The sequence below is a fragment of the Bos indicus genome, chromosome 25 (genome assembly GCF_029378745.1).
Source record: "Bos indicus isolate NIAB-ARS_2022 breed Sahiwal x Tharparkar chromosome 25, NIAB-ARS_B.indTharparkar_mat_pri_1.0, whole genome shotgun sequence".
NCBI lineage: Eukaryota > Metazoa > Chordata > Mammalia > Artiodactyla > Bovidae > Bos > Bos indicus.
This window is the reverse complement of record NC_091784.1, coordinates 22,028,253-22,046,959: the sequence shown is the minus strand read 5'-3', so window position 1 is coordinate 22,046,959 and position 18,707 is coordinate 22,028,253. Positions and strand designations below refer to the sequence as shown.

The window sequence follows — 18,707 nt, the reverse complement described above, 5'->3', positions numbered from 1 at the left end:
AGTGGTGGACAGGGAAGTCTGGTGGGTTGCAGTCCATGGGGTCCCAGAATCGGACACGACTTAGCGATTGAACAACAACAAAACATCATTGAGAGTCTACAGAGAGCTGGGGCTATAGCAGTGAAGCAGTAAAAAAAAAAAAAAAAAAAACAAAAACAGACAAAATCTGTCCCCTGAAGTAGTTTAAATCCCTGCGAACTAGTGTCGTAGGCTTCAGGAAACACTCCTGAAATTATTCCCCAATTCTGGGAAATGTGTCTGATTCCTCCCTCCCCTTCCCCCACCCTTTTCCTCCAGGTTCTGCCTTCTATTGGGGGTGGGGTGGAGATTTGCCCAAAGGATAGGTCGTCCTGTGGCCAGACTGCCACCCACTGTCATCAGGTGTTCGAGGGGTCAGAGAGGGTGAGGCCCAGCCCGGCTCCCGCTCCTCCAGCCAGCAAGCTGCAACCAACCCGTCCATCCCCGCTGGAATATCACCCCTCCCTGGACACACACACACCCAGGCCCAATTCTGATCTTTCAACTTGCCCTGAATTCTATAGGAGTTTCAGACTTTTCAGCCCAGAACTCTCCTCCCTTTGCCCCACCCTCATCTCTTTCTAAAGCGGGGCTCGAACAGCATTTCTGGAGTTAACCGGAACAGTAAGAAGGGTGTGGCCCAGGAATGAGGGTCAATTATCTGCTGGCCACAGAGCTAAGGTGCTGGGCTTGCTTAATGACGCCCCTGCAGGAGGCCCTATTGTCCCCAGTCCACAGGCCAGGGCTGGGACTCAGAGGTCAAGTACCTCACCCGCAAGGTCACACATAACTGAGCTGCAACTCCAGCCCATTGAACTCCCAAACGCTTAATGGTTACATAAGTGAAAGTCGCTCAGTCGTGTCCGACTCTTCGCAACCCCATGGACTATACAGTCTACGGAATTCTCCAGGCCAGAATACTGGAGTGGGTTAGCCATTCCCTTCTCCAGGGGATCTTCCCAACATAAATGAGTGTCCAAAGAAGAGAATTAAAGCATCTGGGGGATTTTAATACTTAAAACATGGCAGCAAGGCTCTGGGGGACAGGAGCTGTCTCCCCAGATAGCCTGTGGTAAATTAGGACCTCCAAGACCCTCCTTCCACCTGGGAGCACCCAGCATGGGGCAAAAGCATGTCTAACCATTTCACATTCCTCCCAATCTCTAAAACAGCCCTTCCAAAGCTGCCTTCAGGCCCACAGCCTCAGACCCTGAAGGTTCTCTGTGGTCTGTGGTCTCTCTCACAGCCAAACTCCTCCTCACCGTGGTGCAAACCGCTAAGAAAGGACAACAGTGATCCCCCTGGGGTGCAGGGTAGGGCCTTTCAACTGGGGAAATCAACGAACTCCACACACAGACACAGGTAAGAGCGGAATTTCAGGAATCAGCTTGTTTGGGGAGGTTGTGCTCCAGCTCCGGCTTAAGGGCCTTGATGCAACAGGTGCAGGGGTGGCTCCTGAAGGAGGTGTGCCAGGCTTCTCAGGCCGCAGTCCAGGCCTCGGTTTGGAAATGAGCTCCCAGGCACATCAGGAAAAGCAAGGCTGAGGGCCTCCGATCCTCAAGACTCTCGCCTTCAGGAGGCACTGTGGGGGAGGGGAAGTTTGGGCTGAAGCTGGGCTCTGTTGTTATCTCTGTGGGGCCTCTTGGGAAAATCCCGGAACCCCCTGGAGCCCCTTACTGCCCCATCCTTCATCAGCTGGGCTCCTGTTACCTTATCTTGGTCTCCCCAGCTCACTCCCCACAACCACCCAGGGAAGTCCTCCAGATTAAGGTCAGTCCCCTGAATCTTTGCTGCTTTGAGACTATTCCCTTTGTGTGGAAAAAAAAAAAATAAAAATTCCTCTTTTAAAAACAAAAATGCTAAGACTTTCAGGCTTATTTCAAGTCTATTTTCTTAACAATTACTTAGGATTTACTGTGGGCCAAGCATTGCTCTAAGCACTTGACACCTTTAATCCTAGTAACATCCCTAATGGGATGAGAATTATTATTACCTTCAGTTTACAGATAAGGAAACTGAAGCACAGAGAGGTTAAGCTAACTTGACTGAAGTCACACAGCCAGTAAGTGACAGAGCCAGGATTCAAATCTATGTAGGTAAGGAGGCCACAGGTTTAGAACTGCTTCATCTTTGGCGGCTTCCCACCAGCCAAGATGATTTGTCTGACTATTCTGTAATTTCACACTATGGAAATGCATTAAAACTTTTTTTTTTTTTGCAAATACAAAGTGACAGAAAAACACAGATGGTGCTTTTACGAACTCCTTATATATAAACTCACTCCACTTGAATCTGCTGATTTTAATATTTGATCCAGTGGCCGATTCTACCTTTCTTATCCTCCTAAACCTGACCTCCTACTTCCTACGTTCAAGAGCTGCAGAGCAAGCACTTTATATGGATAAAGGCTTTAAGTTCTTGCAGGATTTCTGTGAGCCAGGCACTGACAACCCATTTTGCATGTGGGAAAACCGATGCTTTAAAGAAGTACACACACTTGACCAAGTACACACAGTGGAATCAAGGACTAGAACCAAAGCAATCTGATATCAAAGCCCCTGATTTTTTTTTTTAAATCATCCCTAAATTTTTTTCACTGTGACAAAATGCACAACATAAAATTTACCATTTTAACCTTTCTTTTGGTAAAGATTAACATCAACATTCAGGTTGAAACATAATTATCTTACAAAGACTGTAAACTGAGATGTCATCACTGACTTGCAAGGTGCCACACCAATCCCCTTGAAGCCTTTCCTGCCTGTTTCTTACATCAAAGGAGTAATATCCATTCCACAAAATAAAAATTAAAGTAGCCTTGGCTTAGCAGCAATTACATTTTCAATTTTCCCACCCAGCTAATTGTTTCAAAACTAACTTGCTAATATGCTGTTGGGATAGAAAGAAAGTGAAGTCGCTTAGTCCTATCCAACTCTTTGCGACCCCATGGACTATAACCTATCAGGCTCCTCTGACCATGGGATTTTCCAGGCAAGAATGGAGTGGGTTGCCATTTCCTCCTCCAGGGGATCTTCCCAACCCAGGATCGAACTCAGGTCTCCTGCATTGCAGGCAGACACTTTACTGTCTGAGCCACCAGGGAATAAATTTATTCATAATAGACGCGAGATAAAGGGTCGCCATTTTAACCATTTTTAAGTGTACATTTCAGTGTCATTATGTATTTCCACTATCGTGCAACCATCACCATTTGTCTATCTTCAGAAAAATGTCATCATCCCAACCAGAATGAAACTGTACCCATTAAACACGAACTCCCCATCCACTCTTCCTCCTCTGCCCCAGGTAACATCTTTTCTACTTTCTCTCTGCACTTGCCTATTTCAGGCACCTCACATAAGTAAAATCATACAATATTTGTTCTTTTGTGATAAAGGCCCTGCCTGAAACAGTTAATTTCATTTTTATTTGAACATATATTATATAATTTGGGTCACAGTCAAAGGGGGAATCAGAGAAGGCAATGGCACCCCACTCCAGTACTCTTGCCTGGAAAATCCCATGGATGGAGGAGCCTGGTAGGCTGCAGTCCATGGGGTCGCTAAGAGTCGGACACGACTCAGCGACTTCACTTTCACTTTTCACTTTCATGCATTGGAGAAGGAAATGGCAACCTACTCCAGTGTTCTTGCCTGGAGAATCCCAGGGACGGGGGAGCCTGGTGGGCTGCCGTCTATGGGGTCGCACAGAGTCGAACATGACTGAAGTGACTTAGCAGTAGCAGTAGCAAAGGGGGAATTAACCTTATCTCTAGTATCATGCTTGTTTTAAATAAGGAGAAGGAAGATACATGTGGCTGGATTTTATAACACTAGCAACTGTACAAGGGGAAAAAACATCTAATGGGTACTAAATTGTATGCTTCCTATTCATCAATTTCCTTCCCCAAGTCAATCAGTAGAACCAGCTTCTAGTGTGCCCTCCAAATCCTAATATGTGTATACAAATCTACACATATATATGCACATTGAGTCCCTTTTTTTAGTTATCTACTTTATTTTACTTTAAACATTTTTTTCATATTGGAGTATTAACTTATATGCAGAGTACATCATGAGAAATGCTGGGCTGGAAGAAACATAAGCTGGAATCAAGATTGCCAGGAGAAATATCAATAACCTCAGATATGCAGATGATACCACCCTTATGGCAGAAAGTGAAGAGGAACTAAAAAGCCTCTTGATGAAAGTGAAAGAGGAGACTGAAAAGTTGGCTTAAAGCTCAACATTCAGAAAACAAAGATCATGGCATCTGGCCCCATCACTTCATGGGAAATAGATGGGGAAACAGTGGAAACAGTGTCAGACTTTATTTTTGGGGGGCTCCAAAATCACTGCAGATGGTGACTGCAGCCATGAAATTAAAAGACACTTACTCCTTGGAAGGAAACTTATGACCAACCTAGATAGCATACTCAAAAGCAGAGACATTACTTTGCCAACAAAGGTCCATCTAGTTAAGGCTATGGTTTTTCCAGTAGTCATGTATGGATGTGAGAGAAAGCTGAGTGCCGAAAAATTGATGCTTTTGAACTGTGGTGTTGGAGAAGACTCTTGAGAGTCTCCTGGACTACAAGGAGATCCAATCAGTCTATTCTAAAGGAGATCAGTCCTCGGTGTTCTTTGGAAGGAATGATGCTAAAGCTGAAACTCCAGTACTTTGGCCACCTCACATGAAGAGTTGACTCATTGGAAAAGACTGATGCTGGGAGGGATTGGGGGCAGGAGGAGAAGGGGACGACAGAGGATGAGATGGCTGGATGGCATCACCGACTCAATGGACCTGAGTTTGAGTGAACTCCGGGAGTTGGTGATGGACAGGGAGGCCTGGCGTGCTGTGATTCATGGGTCAGACATGACTGAGCAACTGAGCTGAACTGACAGCCAATTAACAAATAATGTGATAGTTGCTGATGAACAGTGAAGGGACTCAGACATACATATACATGTATCCATTCTCTTAAACTCCCTTTTTAAAATACATACAAATGCACACATACACACACACACACACACATGTGGTAGAACACTATACACTGTTCTATACCTTGCATTTTTCTTATAACAAAACATCCAGGAGACGGTTTCACATTTATTCATAAAGAGCTATTGCTGTCTTTTAATTGACTGCATCATATTCTCTTGCATGGCTGTACTGACATGTACAGTACTTAATTCCCCTCTGGTGGCTGTTTAACTAATTTCCAATCACTTGCTCTCACACAACACTGAGTCTCTTTGTTCTAACAGAATGTGTCCAATGCAATGATATCCACGGGATAAATTTCAAGAGGTGAAGTGGTAGCGACAGAGGTTGTGAGCATAGTAAATATCAACAGTTTTCCTAACTCCCGCCCCACCACACCTGCAGAGATTGCCCAAAATGTGCTCAACACCAAGGAAGTCTGAGAATCCTGGTGTCTCCACCAGCACTGGGTGTTACCCAGCAATCCGGCACGTGGAAAATAGAATCGATGTGGTTTTGTTGTGCACTTTTGTTTTCAGAGTTGGGCATCTTTTCATCTGTTTGAATTCCATTTGTATTTCTTTTGATGTAAACAGCTGAATCATATCCTCTATTCCTTTTTCCTTCCATTTTTGAAACAGGTGGTTGATCTCTAATTTGTAAGAGCTCTCTATGAAATTAACTCTGTCATAAAAGTGGCATATATTTTTATTAGTTGGACATGACTGGGCTTATGGCTTTTTGTGTGTTATGGTCACGTCAGTTCAGTTCAGTCGCTCAGTCATGTCTGACTCTTTGTGATCCCATGGACTGCAGCACGCCAGGCTTCCCTGTCCATCACCAGCTCCCCAAGCTTGCTCAAACTCATGTCCATCAAGTCGGGGATGCCATCCAACCATCTCAACTTCTGTCGTCCCTTTCCCCTCCTACCATTAATCTTTCCCAGTATCAGGGTCTTTTCCAAGGAGTCAGTTCTTTGCATCAGGTGGCCAAAGTATTGGAGCTTCAGCTTCAGCATCAGTCCTTCCAATGAATATTCAGGATTGATTTCCTTTAGGATTGACTGGTTTGATCTCCTTGCAGAGGTCATGTAGAAATAATTAATTTTTATGTAGGCCGACTTAGCAACTTTTACCTTTAAGGCAAGGCCCTTGCTTCTACCCATTAGGCTATCCGGCCTCTCTGCTCTGATCAGCGATTTGAGGAAGACATGTAGAGTGGGTCTGCTTCTCCCTAGGAGGTCCGCTACAAAACACGATTGTCCAACCTGGACTTGGGCCTGGACACATGATCTCAAGGCTCTGAGGGAGAAGAGACAGCCCACGAAGGCCCCCCAGGCACAGGCAGTCTGTAATTGAGGGCTTTCATAATGGAGGGGGACAGCTCCTTAGCTGCCTGGGGCATCCTGCCCTGGAGAACAACTCCTCTGAAAGTCAAATCTTGTCCCCAGATTCTCAAGGTGGGCCCCCTGGAGGCTGTGAGACTAGAAGGGAGAGCAAACTCTCAAGAATAAAAACCCCAGGACTTCCCTGGTGGTGGTCCAGCGGTTGAGAATCCACCTTGCAATGCAGGGGATGTGAGTTTGATCCTTAGTCAGGGAACTAAGATCCCACATGCCTCGAGGCAACTAAGGCCTTGAGCCACAACTCCTGAGCCCACGCACCACAACTAGAGAGTCCGTGTGCCGGAACGGTGCAATGAGGATCCCGAGTGCTGCAACTAAGACCGAATGCAGTCAAATAAATACATATAAAAAAATAAAAGCCCCACAAGGCCTCGGCAACTTTCTTATCTGTAAAGAAATGGTTCTTTCCAGCCTCCTGTGCTGAAGGGGATGTGCTGTTGCTTGGTCTTGGTGAGGACAGAATTCTCACCACCTACCCATTCTTCTAGCTGGAGGTGGAGGCAGGTGGCCAAGGAGGATCTCATTTGAAGGTTTTCTCCAGGTTAGTGAATCTGAAATTTCAGCATTCATGAGAACCATCCGAAGAGGTTGCTGGGCCATCCCTCAGGGTCTCCAATTTAGAAGGTCTAGATTGGGTCTGCGGAGAAGGCAATGACACCCCACTCTAGTACTCTTGCCTGGAGAATCCCATGGACGGAGGAGCCTGGTAGGCTACAGTCCATGGGGTCACAAAGAGTCGGACATGACTGAGCGACTTCACTTTCATTTTTCACTTTCATGCATTGGAGAAGGAAATGGCAACCCACTCCAGTGTTCTTGCCTGGAGAATCCCAGGGATGGGGGAGCCTAGTGGGCTGCTGTCTATGGGGTCGCACAGAGTCAGACATGACTGACGTGACTTAGCAGCAGCAGCAGCAGATTGGGTCTGAGAATCTGCATTTTGACAAAAGCTCCAGGTGATGCTGATGTTTCTGGCCCAGAGAGATCCACTAGCTCCGGACATTTTCTCCCTGGGGACCCCCATCTCAGGCTGGGCAGTGGTGTGAGTTCAGGTGAGAAGCCTAGAGCAACATATTCCATCACAACAACAGCAGCAACTGCTCTGTGCCAGGGACTGTGCTGAAGGCTGCATGTTCAATCTCATCTCATCCTCACGCCAAGCCCACTCAGTAGGCTTCACTAGTACTACCACCACTTTCCAACGAGACAACAGGAGGCTCACAGAGGGGACACGGGCTTTAGAATCAGACAGATCTGGGGTCTGATTTCAGTTCTGCCACTGAACCATAGTCTGAGCTCTTGAGCAAGTGGCTTACCTTCCTGAGCCTCTAATTCATCAGTAAATGGTGACCAAAAAACCTGATTCCTGGGGTATTATGAGGATGAGGGGGAGTGGGGATTACAAGGGCCCCTGCACACAATAGATGCAGAAAAAAATGTACCTCCCCTTTCCTGAGGGCCTCATCCTTTTCTGTCTCCCCAGATTCATCTTCCTGCCTCTCCCTATACTCTGAGACACCTTACCTAAAGTAACACTGGACCATTGTCACTTCCTAAACATGATGTACCTGGTCATGCTCCCGGGGCTTTGGAAAGGCTATTTCCTTTGTGTGGAAATGCTTTTCTCACTCTATTGCTCCAGAGAAACTCCTATTCATCCTTCAAAACCCATCTTAGAAGTCCCCTCCTTTTGTCACTTTCCTTGTAATGTTGTCCTCTTTCTGACCTTGGGCAGAAAAAATATCCAGGATTGCAGCATCTTCTTTGAAGAAAGAGCTTAAAGTGTTACTTTCATTCCTTCCTTCCTCTTTCACTTGTGCTCCCCCAACATTTTATATGGAGTACAATGTGGAATACAAATTGCCCTCTTATAGGGATCAGACAGCTCACACCACCAGCAAGCATGATCATCATCAACACTTAGTGTATTTCATGCACCTGGCCCTGTTGTAAGAGGCTGAGGTTTGCTGATTCATTTAATGCTGAAAATAGTGTTTGAGAGAAGTGCTGCTTATTATCCCTCTTTTCCATATGAGGAAATCGAATTATAGAAGTGCTAAATTGGATTTCCCTGGTGGCAGTGGATAGGCATCTGATTGCCAGTACAGGGGACACAGGTTTGATTCCTGGTCCAGGAAGATTCCACACGCTGCAGAGGAGCTGAGCTCATGCTTCACAACTACTAAGCCTGAGCTCTAGAGCCTGTGAGCAGCAACTACTGAAGCCCAAGCGCCTGAAGAGCCTGTGCTCCACAAGAAGAGAGGCCACCGCTATATAAAGCCCATGCACAGCAACTCGAGAGCAGCCCCTTGCTCTCTGCAACTAGAGAAGGTCTGCATAGCAACAAAGATCCAGCACAGCCAAAAATAAATAAATAGAGCAGTGCACAAATGTGAAAAAAATATAAAATTTTCAAAAAGATCAAAAAATTGTCCCCCAAAAAGTGCTAGATAATTTGCTTTGATCACACAACTAATCCATGCCAGAGCTGGGATGCAGAAGCTGGCTATGGAGTCTGAGTTACTAACTTTTATAGTATGCTGCTCTTTATGCTTAAGGGGTGGGCCAGCTGGGGACTGTGCCACCCTTGAGGGTACCTGCCCCATGCCAGGGGGCAGCCGAAAGTTAGGGCTGGAGTTGTCAGCTTTTCTGATCCTCTCTTCTCAGGAGGATCCCCAAATCCTAATCTCCCAGCTTTTAAAATCTTGGGAGTAAGTTAGAATTTCAAAAGGAGCATGGGCCTCACAAAAGCTGCGCACAGGTCTGCTTTGCGTGGACCATGGCTCAGTTTGTTTCTGTATCTTAGCTCAGGGCCAGGCGCACAGTAGGTCCTTTGTAGGTGACATGATACTTCTGGACCCCACTGTGAGTTGGGCGTGGCTCCCATTAGCTGAGGTCTCACCCTCCGTCCCACTCAGCGCTGGGATTCTCTGCCCTGCACTGGGATGTGGATGAGGTCCCAAATGGTGGCCCTGAGTGTCACCCCCTCCCTGGGGCCATTGCTGGGTCTTCTCTGTCCAAGATAAGACTTCCTGCTTTCTGAGTGCTGACAACGTACTAAGTGCTTGGTTTTGTCATCCCACTGACCCACTCAACAGTTCTGGGAGGCTGCCCTTGTTACATCATCCCATGTTACAGATGTGAAACTGCGGCTCAGACACTGGAAGGGAATTATTGCCCAAGCTGGGAAGTGGTGGAGCTGGGGCTGTAATGCAAAGAGCTGGGATTCCAGCTTCCCCCAGTCAGCTGTCATCAGAGCTTCCACCAAACTTTTGACAGTCCCGGCCCACAGTCTAGACTAAGGACACTCCCAAGGCACAGCCTGGACCTGGAAAGTCTGTGGTACACAAGGAGGACCCTAGACACTCTAGTCTGTCAGACATGGTTCCTAAGTCCTTCCATATCCTACTGGACGGTGGGGAGGGCATTGCGAGTATGTCTAGAGGAAACTCCTAGACACGGTCTCTTACGGGAATTCTGCCCACTGGGGCCTGGACATCAGGGCTTGTGGCCTGGCTCAATCCCAGGCCTTTCAGCTCAGCAACAACCACAGATAGGGGGTTCAGGCTTTGTCCTTGTCTACAGACAGAAGCACAGAGATGTGTATACGTGCACCTGTGCATGGCTGTGTGCCTTGTGTATGTGTGCATGGCACATGCGTGTGCAATGGGGAACAGGGAACTTGTCCCCCAAATTCAGATCCTTCAAGTTATTGTAGGGCAAAGAACAAAGAAATCTTATTTCACCCAGAAATGTCAATTTATACAAGAGGTTGAAATATAAAACAGTCATCTAATTTTACAACGTAAATACTCAGCAATAGGCATATCCATGGGCTTTCCTGTGGCTCACAGGGTAAAGAATCCGCCTGCAATGCAGGAGACCTGGGTTTGAACCCTGGGCTGGGAAGATCCTTTGGAGAAGGGAATGGCTACCCACTCCAGTATTCTTGCCTGGAGAATTCCATGGACAGAGGAGCCTGGTGAGCTACAGTCCAGGGGATTGCAAAGAGGTGGATGCCACTGGGGGACTAACACCACTATCACCTGGCAAATCCATGGTGGAAAACAAGGCAGCAGTTAAAATAAATAATCTGGCTTTACACGCAGCCACTTGGATAACTTTCAAAGCAACTGTAACTGAGTGGAGAGGGGTGGCAAGTTGCAGAAGGATGCTGGATGTACTGTACCATTTCTAGGAAACATCCACCCACGTTACTATGCAGCTTACATACTTTCTATGGATACACATCTATATGACTGCACGGGTGTAAGAAAGACCTAGAAGGAACACCCCAAATTATGAAGGCGGTAACCTTTGGAGGGGGGAGGGCAGGGATTACAGACACAGGAGATCGGATGAGTGTATATTTCTCCTTGGATTGCACAGTTCAGTGGGCAGGCAGGTGGGGTCATTGGTCATGCAGGGGATGCTTAGGTTCAGGGAACTAGTCACACAAGCCTCCCGCGTGGACTGAGGACTGAGCTGTCGGGGTCAATCCATTGCTTTGGTTGTTCTGCCCTCACTCCAGTGGAGATGGGCAGATGTCTGTGTGTGTGGGGGGGGGGCGGGGGGGGGGGGGTGGATGGGGCGTGGTTGGAGGAGCTGTCCCGCCCCCTGTGGATGGAGAAGCTCTGTGGCTTCCTCCCTAAACCTCCCCCGGCCTCAGTTTCTCCCTCCAGACTAGACGACAAGGTCCCGCTTCAGCGGCACACATTCTGCCCCCAACCCCGCCCCCACCCCTGCCCAGCCCACCCAAGTGTTGGCTTAACGCTTCTCTGGGGAACAGAGACCAGGGCCTTCGGAGCTGGCCTCCCCCGCGCTGGGCAGTCTCAAGGGGAACACTCATTGAAGACACGCCTGTTCCCCAGAGGGAGGCTGGTCGAGGAGGCTAAGGTGATCGAGCTCTGCGGTCAGACTCCTCGGGTCCAAATCTGGGCTCAGCAACTTGTCCCAAGGACCCAGGGAAGCTGCTCCGGCCTCTGGCCCTCAGTTTTCCCCTTTGTTAAATGGAAACACCAAGAAGACACCCTAATTTCAGCCACGCGTTGTGCGTCCAGGCGCCTAGCTCTCAGGTGTCGCTGTTGTCACCCTCCCAGAGGACCTCGCATCCCGCCCCTTCGGTGCCGAGGACGCCGCCGCCCTCTCTGCCGCCCCCGACGGCGCACTCATCCGACACCTCGGCTCGCGTCCAGGGGTCTTCCCCTCTCCATCCTCCGCGGCGGTCGCCCTGCGCCCGAGGCCGGGTCCCAGCAGTGCCGCCGGGGCGAGCGCCGAGCGCCCTCGGGTGGGAAACGGCTGGGCGGGCGGCGGGGAAAGCGCGGAGCCCGGCGTCGGGGTCATACCTGCTTCCCGCGGCGGCTCGGGACGCGTGCGGCGGCGGCGGCGGCGGCGGCGGCTGGCGGCGGCGGGCGGGCGGCTCTGGCGGCGGCGCCGCGAGCGCGCGGAGACACAGACGGGGAGGGAGCCGGCAGCGGGGCGGGGAAGCCCGGGAGCGTGGCGGGCGGGGCTTGGCGAGGCCGATGGTCGGGCCACCGCACCGCCCGGCTCCCCGCGGCCCTTCTTTCTCCCTCTGCCCCCAAACGAGCTCCGGCCTCGCGCGCTCCCTTGTTCCGGTGTCCACATCCATGTCTCCCCAGCTCATCCACCCAGACCCTTGCGCACACACCCCCGCATTTTTCCTCCCCACATCCAGACGCGTGGCACAGATCCGTACACACAGACCCCGTCATCCGTCATCCTCGTGTTCCCAGACAGACCACTGTCCCAGCAGCACACACATGTCCTGCACAGAGCCCCAGCCTGCCCCGCGGCGCACCTGGACTCAGGGCGCACACCTGTCCAATCATGCCCATCGCATCCCTAACCCGCCACAGGCACAGAGTGTCCTCGGGGCGACGCGAGGACTTCCAGGAGTTTGCATAGGAACCGGCTTCTGCAACTCATTTCCCTGCCCCTCACCGGAGCTCTGAACTCCCTCTCCCGCACCTTTTGCTTTCTCAGTGATCTTCTGCTTCCTGTCCTTGGCCACCTGCTCCAAGGTCACTCTCAGATCCCTGTCAGCCCATGAGGGCCCCATTTGTTTGGACCTCTGGCTTCCTCCCAGTGACACCCACTACATCTGTGCTGCAGCCTCAGCAGCTGCTAGGCTCCTTTCTCTAATCCTCACTTCCTTCCCTCTTCCCATCTGGTCGAAGTTGCAAGGACTATCATTTCATGTATCCATTTCACGTGTGCATGGTAAACCCCAAATGTCAGCTCTTCTCTATCCAGCGATGCTTGAGTGCTGTTGCTCAGTGGTGTCCAACTCTGCGATCCCATGGACTGTAGTCCTTCAGGCTCCTCTGTATGGAATTCTCCAGGCAAGAATACTGGACTGGGTTGCTATTTCCTTCTCCAGGGGATCTTCCTGATCAAACCCACATCTTCTGCATTGGCAGACGGATTCTTTACCACAGAGCCACCATTTAGAGCCAATTTCTTTTCTCATGCTGCTGTAACAAATGAGCACAGGAGAGCTACCTTAATACGTCCAAATGTATTATCTTAGCGTTCTGGAGGTCAGAAGTCCGACACCACTAAAATCAAGAAGTGGTATGATTGTGTTCCTTCTGAAGGAACTAGGGGAGAATCTATTTTCTTGCCCTTTCTAGCTTCTGAATACTGACTGTCTTTCTTGTCGTGTGGGCCCTTTCTCTATCTTAAAAGCCAGCAGTACCAGGCCAAGTCTTCTGTTATACACCACATCTGTAGTTCTCTCTCTTCTCTACCTCCCTCTTCCACTTATGAGGACTCTTGTGATTATGTTCGGTTTACCTGGATGGATTGTTGTTATTGTTGTTTAGTTGCTATGTCGGATCCGACTCTTTTGAGACCCCATGGACTATAGCCTACCAGGTTTCTCTGTCTATGAAATTTCCCAGGCAAGAATGCTGGAGTAGGTTGCCATTTCCTTCTCCAGTGGATCTTCCCAACCCAGGCAGCAAACCCACATCTCCTGCATTGGCAGGTGGATTCTCTACCACTGAGCCACCATGGAAGCCCATCTGGATGGACCATCCAGGATAATGTCTCCATTTCTAATTCTAACCAGTCACAATTCTATCTGCAATCTTACTTACCCTTTGTCACATAATTTAACGTATCACCAGGTACTAGGAATGAGGACTGAGACATCTTCTGTTATTCTGCCTACCACAGAGACGAGCCTTACTGGAGAAAATTAGTCATCTGAGAAGATTTTTGAGGTTATAAACTTATGAATATCTACAAGTAGAAAGAGGCTTATCATTGTTAGTATTTGCAGCAGAGACATAATAAAATGTGGAATGTTTGGGGACCTCCCCAGTGGCACAGTGGATAAGAATCTGCCTGCCAGTGCAGGGGACATAGGTTCCATCTCTGGTCCAGGAAGATTCCACATACCAAGGAGCAACTGAGACACAACTACTGAGCCTGTGTGTTGCAGCTGCTGAAGCCTGGTCGCCTAGAGCCTGTGCTCGACAGTAATAGAAGCCACTAAAATAAGAAGCCCTGGCACTGCAACAAAGAGTAGCCCTCGCTCATTGCAACTAGAGAAAGTTCACACAAAAGCAATGAAAACTCAGTGTGACCATAAATAAAAAGAAAATGTGGAATGTTTGTTTATGTGATGGAATACTATACAGCACCGAACAAGAACTTATTCCGTCTATGCATATGAAGGTTCAAAATCATGAGTGAAGGGATTTCCCTGCTGGTCCTGTGGTCAAGAATCCACCTTGCAATGCAAGTGATGTGGGTTTGATCCCTTGTCGAGGAACTAAGATCCCACATGCCAGGGAGCAACTAAGTCTGAGTTACAACTAGAGAGTCAGCATGCTGCAAAAGAAGTCCTGCATGACTTAACCAAGATCTGACACAAACACGTAAGAAAAAATCATGAGTGAAAAAAGCAAGAGGACTGACATAATAATGAGAGCAAACGCTTTTATAGTGCTCACTCTGTGCCAGATGCTGTTTCTAGGGACTTGTATAGTATATTGACACTCAGAGCAATCCCATGGGATAAGTACAAGTATTATTACTATTTTACAGATGAGAAAAGTATGGTACAGGCAGTTGAATAACTTGTCCAAGGTCACAACTAGGAAGCATCAGTCAAGAATCCTGAGTCAGTCTTAATCCAGAGCCTGTGCACTTCACTGTAGCAGATCAATTTGTACAGTATGAATTACTTCAAGTAAAAATTTTAGAGCACACAAAACAATATATACATATATATTTAGAGGACATAAAACTCAGTTCAGTTCAGTCGCTCAGTCGTGTCCGACTCTTTGCAAACCCTTGAATCGCAGTACGCCAGGCCTCCCTGTCCATCACCAACTCCCGGAGTTCACTCAGACTCACGTCCGTCGAGTCAGTGATGCCATCCAGCCATCTCATCCTCTGTCGTCCCCTTCTCCTCCTGCCCCCAATCCCTCCCAGCATCAGAGTCTTTTCCAATGAGTCAACTCTTCGCATGAGGTGGCCAAAGTACTGGAGTTTCAGCTTTAGCATCATTCCTTCCAAAGAAATCCCAGGGCTGATCTTCAGAATGGACTGGTTGGATCTCCTTGCAGTACAAGGGACTCTCAAGAGTCTTCTCCAACACCACAGTTCAAAAACATCAATTCTTCGGCACTCAGCCTTCTTCACAGTCCAACTCTCACATCCATACATGACCACAGGAAAAACCATAGCCTTGACTAGACAAACCTTTGTTGGCAAAGTAATGTCTCTGCTTTTCAATATGCTGTCTAGGTTGGTCATAACTTTCCTTCCAAGGAGTAAGCATCTTTTAATTTCGTGGCTGCAGTCACCATCTGCAGTGATTTTGGAGCCCCCCAAAATTAAGTCTGACACTGTTTCCACTGTTTCCCCATCTATTTCCCATGAAGTGATGGGACCGGATGCCATGATCTTTGTTTTCTGAATGTTGAGCTTTAAGCCAACTTTTCAGTCTCCTCTTTCACTTTCATCAAGAGGCTTATTAGTTCCTCTTCACTTTCTTCCATAAGGGTGGTGTCATCTGCATATCTGAGGTTATTGATATTTCTCCCGGCAATCTTGATTCCAGCTTGTGTTTCTTCCAGCCCAGTGTTTCTCATGATGTACTCTGCATATAAGTTAAATAAGCAGGGTAACAATATACAGTCTTGACGTACTCCTTTTCCTGTTTGGAACCAGTCTGTTGTTCCATGTCCAGTTCTAACTGTTGCTTCCTGACCTGCATACAGATTTCTCAAGAGGCAGGTCAGGTGGTCTGGTATTCCCATCTCTTTCAGAATTTTCCACAGTTTATTTTGATTCACACAGTCAAAGGCTTTGGCATAGTCAATAAAGCAGAAATAGATGTTTTTCTGGAACTCTCTTGCTTTTTCCATGATCCAGCAGATGTTGGCAATTTGATTTCTGGTTCCTCTGCCTTTTCTAAAACCAGCTTGAACATCAGGAAGTTCACAGTTCATGTATTGCTGAAGCCTGGCTTGGAGAATTTTGAGCATTACTTTACTAGCATGTGAGATGAGTGCAATTGTGCGGTAGTTTGAGCATTCTTTGGCATTGCCTTTCTTTGGGATTGGAATGAAAATTGACCTTTTCCAGTCCTGTGGCCACTGCTGCGTTTTCCAAATTTGCTGGCATATTGAGTGCAGCACTTTCACAGCATCATCTTTCAGGATTTGAAATAGCTCAACTGGAATTCCATCACCTCCACTAACTTTGTTCATAGTAACACTTCCTAAGGCCCACTTGACTTCACATTCCAGGATGTCTGGCTCTAGGTCAGTGATACCACCATCATGGTTATCTGAGTCATGAAGATCTTTTTTGTACAGTTCTTCTGTATATTCTTGCCACCTCTTCTTGATATCTTCTGCTTCTGTTAGGTCCATACCATTTCTGTCCTTTATTGAGCCCATCTTTGCATGAAATGTTCCCTTGGTATCTCTACAAATCACTTTGCTGGACACCTGAAATGAGCATAATATTATAAACCAACTATACTTCAATTTACTTCAAGTGTGCATCAACCGTCTGGTCAAATCTTTGGTTTTCTCAGTAGTCATGTACACATGTGAGAGTTGGACCATAACGAAAGCTGAGCACTCAAGAATTGATGCTTTTGAACTGTGCTGTTGGAGAAGGCTCTTGAGAGTCCCTTGGACTGCAAGGATATCAAACCAGTCAATCCTAAAGGAAATCAATCCTGAATATTCATTGGAAGGACTGATGCTGACTTTGAAGCTCCAATACTCTAGCCACCTGATGCGAAGAACTGACTCATTGGAAAAGACCCTGATGCTGGGAAAGATTGAAGGCAGGAGGAGAAAGGAATGACAGAGGATGAGATGGTTGGATGGCATCACTGAGTCGATGCACATGAGTTTGAGTAGGCTTTGGGAGTTGGTGATGGACAAGAAAGCCTGGCAAGCTGCAGTCCATGGGGTCACAAAGAGTCAGACATGACTGAGCAACTGAACTGAACTGATACTTCAATTAAAATAAAAAAAGGATAGGTGAATTCATAATCTGCTTCTAAACTCAATCTGTTGCATTATGTTGTTTAGTTGAAATAAATAAAGGAAGGAAATTCAGCCTCTTGTAATTTTACTCACCATTGCTTTTCTCAGGGGTTTCCCTGATAGCTCTGTTGGTAAAGAATTCGCCTGCAATGTAGGAGACCCCAGTTTGATTCCTGGGTCAGAAAGATCCGCTGGAGAAGGGATAGGCTATCCATTCCAGTATTCCTGGGCTTCCTTTGTGGTTCAGTTGGTAAAGAATCTGCCTGCAATGTAGGAGACCTGGGTTTGATCTCTGGGTTGAGAAGATCCCTTGGAGAAGAGAAAGACTACTACCCACTCCAGTATTCTGGCCTGGAGAATTTCATGGACTATATAGGCCATGGGGTCGCAGAGAGTCAGACATGACTGAGCGACTTTCACTTTCATTGCTTTTCTCAGGGCAAATGTTAATATGGTGAAAAGGCAAATAACATCTTAATATTATTATTTATGACAACAATTTTGATTTCATGTTCTTCTTGAAAGGATCTTTGGGACACACTCCTACTCCCCACCCCAACCTCCCCCGAAGTCTGTAAATCACACTTTGAAAACCACTGCCCTATTATATATAGTTGTGATCATTAAAATTGTTGATACAAAAATGGCAATTTATATTGTTCCAGCGAATACATGTTATTTTGGAAGGTTTTCTGTTTGGTTCACACTCTGTTTTCCTGGCCAGGCCCAGGAAAACATCATTCGGTGTGTCTCCGCTGGGACTGTGTTGCTGTGGGCAGTTTTGCACAAATGTTATGTCTTTCTTTATGTCATGATTTCCCATGTGGGGGAGGTGGCACTTGAGGGGTGCATAGGAACTACGAACTCGGTGATATTAGGCTGACAAATTTTGAATATGTATTTTAAACAGTTGTGAACACGGACAGCGGTGTTCTTAGAGTTGATTGAAGGACATAAGAGTCCGTGTGGACTTTTTGCCAGGTGTTTAGAACTATGGATCACTTGGCGAAAAAACAAAAATCTTTTTCTACATAAAGATATTTGGGTGAGTTATGGCACAGCTGGACAAATTTAGGCCTGGATAGATTCATGACTGGTTTGAAAGGTAAGTACCCCCTAAATATTCTATTCTATATTATTGTGGAAGAATAGTCCTCCTGCTTTCTTTAGTCAAGGTAGTGGAATTCTAGGAGATGATAAATATAAAAAGGGATCCAAGATCAGCCAAGCCAGCCCTGGGGATCAGCAGGGTGTTAAATGCTGTTTTTTGTAATGACTATTTTAAAAATACATTGCATAAAAGATAAGGTGACTATTTTTTTTTCCCTAAGGAAAGGGGGTCACTGAGCACCCATTCATTCTACTTTAAGTAAGTGCACATGATTTAGTTCTTGGGTCAGCATCCCTTTCTTACCCCTCGTCCATATTTTGATCCTGGTGATGCTGATTTCAGGTATCACCACCCCATCCACGTTGATGCTGCCCTGGCCTAGAAATCACACATTGTATTCCTCGTGGGATATTGATTGGTTCAAAGGAGGGAACCAGACCCAACTCAAGTTAACCATAGTCAATGAAACTTTACACAGGGACTTTATCTTTGAGCTCTAAAGGAGTCCCACCTGCTTCGGAGTTGTTCAGATACGGAGTTGCTCAGATATGCTGTTGTTCAGATCTGGAGTTGCTCAGATATGGAGTTACATCTGGGAAGACACTGCCTGAGAATGAATCCCATCCGGAAAGATGACAGAGAG

At 47.2% G+C, this 18,707-nt stretch overlaps 1 protein-coding gene across 1 annotated transcript in view; it reads right to left on the bottom strand.

Moving 5' to 3' along the window:
* The window catches only part of SCNN1B (sodium channel epithelial 1 subunit beta), a 72,590-nt gene extending 60,749 nt beyond the window's left edge, over window positions 1–11,841 (bottom strand). Inside the window, exon 1 of the mRNA XM_070779796.1 lies at window positions 11,755–11,841. The gene's annotated coding sequence lies outside the window, so the exon portion shown is untranslated. The remainder of the gene's footprint in view (window positions 1–11,754) is intronic.
* Window positions 11,842–18,707: the final 6,866 nt, after the last annotated feature.